We start from the raw sequence: 6,345 nt of genomic DNA on the forward strand, positions 1-6,345 counted from the left end.
ATTTATTTAGTTTAGTGATTCACGAATTACTCAAATTCTTGAGGAAAAAAAATTTCGCTTTAACTTGGGTGTTCGACATTTCCAATATGTGAACCAACTTGGTTGATGTGGAATTATTAGGAAATGTTGGAGTAAAGATTTCTTTTGAGAATGTTTTGATTATTTTAATTAATGAAATCATTGTGTTGGCAAAGCTATTGTAACCATGATTTAGTTGTGGTAAATATTTTTAGTCATGAATGAAAATGCTAATAACTTGCTTGATTGATTTCTTTGAAATGCTACGATTTTCAAAATATTTATCCTCTAAAGAGTGATATTTTTTCAATGTCTCTTGTGAAGGACGTTTAATAACTGAAAATGTGAATTTCTCTAGTCCTTAAGAGATCATTAATAATGAAAAGTACTCCCAGTTCTGCTTATATTGTTTAGTTTATTGATTTGTGGCATGGCAGGCTATGTCATGTTATTGCTTCTGTTAAAAGACTTAGAAATATGGATTTAATTCCTGCGTTGAATGTTGATGAATTTTTTAAGTGCCCAATTTGTGTAGAAACAAAACATAGCAAAAGCCTTTTAAGTCTGTCACTAGTAGAAAAATAGAATTGGTTGAACTAGTGCATTTGGACTTAACTAATTTCAAGAGCACAATTAGTAGAGGTGGAAAGATACATTACATCTCTTTTGTGGATGTCAAGGTGATGAAGACTTAGAAAATCAACGGATATCAAGGTAGAAATTCTCTACAACCTTTGTTGTGAGTTGAAAAGGTAAAACACTTTTCTACCTATCAAACTCAAGAGATGAAAAGGTAAAATTATCTTTTACCTAAAACTTCTTCGTTAATGTCTGATATTTTCATGAGTGTAACATTTTATCAAATTCGCAAAAGAGTAGGGGTTAATGAAATGAGAAAAATGTGATTTGCAAACTTAAGAATGCTTTAAAAAAAGTGTTACAAGTACATATACTAGTTTTGAAATAACTCATATGTTATTATTTGTATATGATGAATTGTTTTTTAGCTTCAATATTGACTGATGTGCTACTGTGGGAAATAAGCTACACCGGTTTTTTTTTTTATTGCGACCCAAAGGAGGCAATTGAAATTGCTAAGAATAGTGTGTACAATGGGAAAAAAAGGACTCATTTACATTAGACATGATGGTGTCAAGCAATTATTGAAGCTTGGAGTAATTCCCTTGGAATTTATGTGGTACGAAAGAAATTAAAATTTGGCGGATTCTTTACCAAAAATTTGGCAAAGAGAATAATCCTTGAAACGTTGAGGGGATATGACTAAAGCCTATGGATTGAGGCAATATGGTGGATACCCGTTTGTTATCAAACGAAGCCATATAGGCCGTCAAAATACACTAAATTTCTTATCCCTATGGCGTGTGACAGTGATCTGTAAGGTAGAGTTTTACTCTTAATCCATATCCTGTTGTGGAGGTGCATTTGAGATGCAATTGATGGATTTACTTGAGTTTTACTCTTAATGTTTCCATAACCAGTTGTGGCGGTGCTATTGAGAAGCAGTTAATGGCTTCGTCGCTTGATATGAGAAGGTTGAGCTTATTCTGCTCTTAATGATTCCATAGCCTTAAGGTAGTCTATTTGAGACAGACTTGATGGGATCACCTATGTAAGTGTAAAGGTTTGGTCTTCTTTTATGAAAAACTTGGGCTATTTTTCTAGAGCATTCTGTAGAGACCTGAGGTTTGGTGCATGTCTATAAAAGCACTGTGTCACGACCCAAACTGATAGGGCCATGACGGGCACCCGGAAGTAACCCACCGGGCACCTCTTATCATACTTTCACAATCATATCCAGGTGAGCCACATGGCTTGCTAACAATCTCAACGCATCAATAATGCCATTTCCATTGGCTAAGGCACTTTTCATATCAACATCAACGAATATGCCCATATACATATATACAAGCCGACGAGGCTGACACAATGATATACAAAATATAAGCCGACAAGACTAAGAGACATCTAATTGTACACAACTATCTACGAGCCTCTAAGAAGAGTATGAGACATCATCGAATAGACGGGACAGGGCCCCGCCACGCCCATATGTATATACTCAAAAGAATAGTATAAACTGCTGCAGGTCCGGATCAAATGGAGCTCCTCTAAGCACTCTGGATAAGCAGCCTAAGGATCAAGTCTATCTCCCTGTCCACCTGTGGGCATGACGCAGCGTCCACAAATAAAAGGACGTTAGTACGAATAATGTACTGAGTATGTAAAGCATAATCAATAACATAATGGAAGCATGAGAAATAACATAAGATAAAAAAGTCATGGGAGGATAGAGCCATTTATACCTCTAGCGACATTCATCATATTTTCTTACCCTTTTTCTAAAAGAAACACTTCTTACATCCGCATGCTTACATATGCAATAACTTACAGTACAATACAACGTCCTACCCGACCATATAGGCTCGGTATTATTTGTACCCGGCCCTTTCGGGATTCGGTGGTATCCGTACCCGGCCCTTTTGGGACTCGATCGTATCCGTACCCGGCCCTTTCGAGACTCGATCGTATCCGTACCCGGCCTTTTCGAGACTCGATCGTATCCGTACCCGGCCATATAAGCTCGGTGTTCTTAATAGCCATACTTAGATATATATATATATATATATATATTATATATATATATATATATATATATATATATATATATATATATATATATATATATATATATATATATACACATATACATAGGAGTACATAAGTATCATCAACATCATCATCGTCATTTTCATTATATCTTTCCAAGATCAACTATCATAGGATGGGACCAATAGTGTCAGCGAGAATATCAAGAATCGTAAGCTTTAATGATTCTAGGAAATGAAGTCATTATGGAAGACGTTATGGAATTCATGTGAAGGTATACGACAAATGGAAACATGCCCCAAGAAGAAGGGTTAGCCTTACATACCTCTTTGTCTTCTTAACTATCTAACGTTCACCGCCAAGGCTTGAGAAATCTACATTTAAAAGGATTCATACCATGGTTAAGTCTTAAAGACACTCTTGAATTCAAACTAGAACAACTCATGAGCTAACAAAAATTGGGCAGCATTTCCCCTATTTCATCGACTTCCACCATATCGCAAAACAACTCCTAAACAACCATAATAACATCCACAACATCATACTCAAGTAGTCATTTTCAATTAAGTCTCCAAAATTCATTCTCATATTCAATTTACATCAACAACTTCACATCCACCCTTTCCACAATTTTATACAATACTTCCTTGTCATCATTAATACCCTTCATAGCAAGATTATATCCATAGCATACTAAGAATCATGACTCAAGGCAGTTTACTACTCAAAAATATCATGAAATCTACATTTAGGCCTCATCTTCTACTTTCTCTTTTCACTCAAGTTATTCAACAACTAAGCATTCTTAATAACATGGAATTAGCATGAAAACTAACTTTTTATCTCAAAGGAATGAGCTTTAGCGCAAGTTATCAACTTGTATGAAAACCCTAGCTTCAATACCCAAGAATTCCTTGAAGTCTACTAACCCTAGCAAGTCTTCCAACACATGGATATCTTGATTATTGCCTCTTGATCTTTGATTTCTCTTGAGTTTGAGTGGAATATATGTATGGAAGGGTTCTAGAGCTCTCAAGGGTTTGTGGAGAATATGGGAAATGAACACACACACACACAACTTGGGTCATATATATATATATATATATATATAAAATATAAAATATATATAAATATATATATATATATATACGGACACTTATACGGTTCGTATAACTTTATACGGTCCGTATAAGTGACCATATAATCCCACCAGGGATTGACCCTTCTCTGGAATGTCATACGGACCATTATACGGATCGTACAAAGTTATACGGACCGTATAAGTGGTCGTATAACCCACCATTTTTCCGAACTTTCTCTCATTGATTCGTTTGACTTCCAATCTTTGTGGAACCTTCGTGGCACTTGTACAACACTTCATTAAACATCTAAGGAGACCTATATCTCTCTCTCAAGACACTACTAAATAATTATTAGCTCAATTGCTATGAAATCTTCTCAAACATGACTTACACTTCGCTTCCTTCAACGAACTTAGTTTCACATATTCATATGACTTCAAAATCCTATGGTACACACTTTAAGCTATCTAATACTTTCCTTAATCTCGTAAGGACTCCTCATTCACCTTAAGCTCGCATTAGTCTACCCACAAGGCAACAATCCGAAATCTCCGAGATGTAACACACTGTGCTAGTATCGCGAAGTTTGCACGAAATTAAGGATATAGTATGTGTTATAAGGGTCTCAACTTATGTCCATTCAGTTCAAGAGTACTTCACTTTATGGATATTAGTTGTTGCCTTATTTCACTACGTGTTAATTCAAATCGAAAGATATTAAAACTTAAGTACATGTTCCTTACTTTTTCTTCATTTCACTTTGTGTAAACTGAATTGCCCAGAAATTGGAAGGAAAGAAGAACTTTCAAGAAAAGAAGAGATGACTTTTCTATGTATAAGTAGTTCATCAAGAAGGCAGATTTATAATGGCTAATAGATCCTTTTTGAACCCTTCAGATTTTCAGCCTGTATAAATCTGCCTTCTTGGTGAATTACTTACATATAGAAAAGTCATCTCTTCTTTCCTTCCAATTTTTGGGCAATCCAGGTAAATATTTGAAGAGTCTGTCAGACAGCTATTAGAACATTCCAGCACCACAATTGGAGCCCAGAACTATCATTTACGGTGCCAAGACCCGAGGAGCCATGGAAGCTATCAATCACGCTCTGGTCCAATGGCCACGAGTCACCCACCAGACTTAGTTTCCTGTCTCCTTAGAACTCAAGGATACAGTGGTACGAGCCTATAGAACAGATCATGTTCAAGTAAGGTTATGGGGGTCTCAACTTATGTCCATTCAGTTCAAGAGTACTTCACTTTATGGATATTAGTTGTTGCCTCACTTTACTATGTGTTGATTCAAATCGAAAGATATTAAACCTTAACTACATGTTCCTTCCTTTTTCTTCATTTCAGTTTGTGTAAACTGAATTGCCTAGAAATTGGAAGGAAAGAAGAACTTTCAAGAAAAAAAGAGATGACTTTTGTATGTGTAAGTAGTTCACCAAGAAGGCAGAGTACAATGGCTACTAGATCCTTTTTGAACCCTTCAGATTTTCAACCTGTATAAATCTGTCTTACACATAGAAAAGTCATCTTTTTTTTTTTTTAAAGTTCTTCTTTCCTTCCAATTTCTAGGCAATTCAGGTAAATGTTTGAAGGTCTCACGTCGCGACGCCTACAGAGCATTCCAGCACCACAATTGGAGCAGAGAATGATCATTTACGGTGCCAGGACCCGAGGGGCCGTGGAAGCTATTAATCACGGTCTGGTCCAATGGCCACGAGTCATCCACCAGACTTAGTTTCCTGTCTCCTTAGAACTCAAGGATACAGTGGTACGAGCCTATAGAACAGATCTTGTTCAAGTAAGGTTATGGGGGTCTCGACTTATGTCCATTCAGTTCAAGAGTACTTCACTTTATGAATATTAGTTGTTGTCTCATTTCACTACATGTTAATTCAAATCGAAAGATATTAACACTTAAGTACATATTCCTTCCTTTTGCCCATAATTTGTTCTTACTCTTTATTTTTGCATTAGTGGGGGATTGTTGGGATTAATCCCACCTTTTCTTTTATTGTGTAATGCAAAGAATATAAATATGTTAAAAAATTAGTTCTTGTAACAACCACTTCAATTTTCTTTTAATGGCTGCGTTAATTGTTGATTTGAATGACCAAATTAATGACTCATTAAGCCCTATTAATTGCCGGGTTAATGATTCATTAAGTCATTCTTTGACCTTTCATATTTTTGACTTATATAAACCACACCAATTTTGAGCTTTTCCATCATAAAAAATACTCTATTATTCTCTTCTTCTTCCAATAGTTTTCTGACAATATTTTGTGCAATCTCCAAACTTCCGGCCACTAACCGCAAGTGTTCGGAAGTCTTTGTGGAATCTTGGGGAGCGACAGGGCTAAATGATTTGAACCGTAATCTGTCCAAAATCGCTTTCAAGGCAGTGACTTGTCACGACGCAGCGGTAATCCGATAAGTTGATACTATCCTTTTATTTATTTTACTGATTAATATTTTTAATATTTCCAACAAAAACGATCTATATAGAGAATTACAATTTGAATGGAAGACAAATACTATAAAGTTTTTTTGTATTTTCTTTACTGGTTTTGTATAAATTAAAGGCCATATAATTAACATATCATCCGT

The 6,345-nt window shown here is 35.6% G+C and overlaps 2 non-coding genes across 2 annotated transcripts; both read right to left on the bottom strand.

Annotated features, from left to right (window-relative positions):
* Positions 1-4,730: 4,730 nt before the first annotated feature.
* LOC132058690 (small nucleolar RNA U3) lies at positions 4,731-4,944 on the bottom strand. Its single transcript, XR_009415407.1, has one exon. It is a non-coding gene; the product is annotated as a small nucleolar RNA U3 (small nucleolar RNA).
* Positions 4,945-5,329: 385 nt separating this feature from the next.
* Positions 5,330-5,546, bottom strand: LOC132058691 (small nucleolar RNA U3). Its single transcript, XR_009415408.1, has one exon. It is a non-coding gene; the product is annotated as a small nucleolar RNA U3 (small nucleolar RNA).
* Positions 5,547-6,345: the final 799 nt, after the last annotated feature.

This window comes from Lycium ferocissimum, chromosome 5 (assembly GCF_029784015.1).
Source record: "Lycium ferocissimum isolate CSIRO_LF1 chromosome 5, AGI_CSIRO_Lferr_CH_V1, whole genome shotgun sequence".
Classification (NCBI taxonomy): domain Eukaryota; kingdom Viridiplantae; phylum Streptophyta; class Magnoliopsida; order Solanales; family Solanaceae; genus Lycium; species Lycium ferocissimum.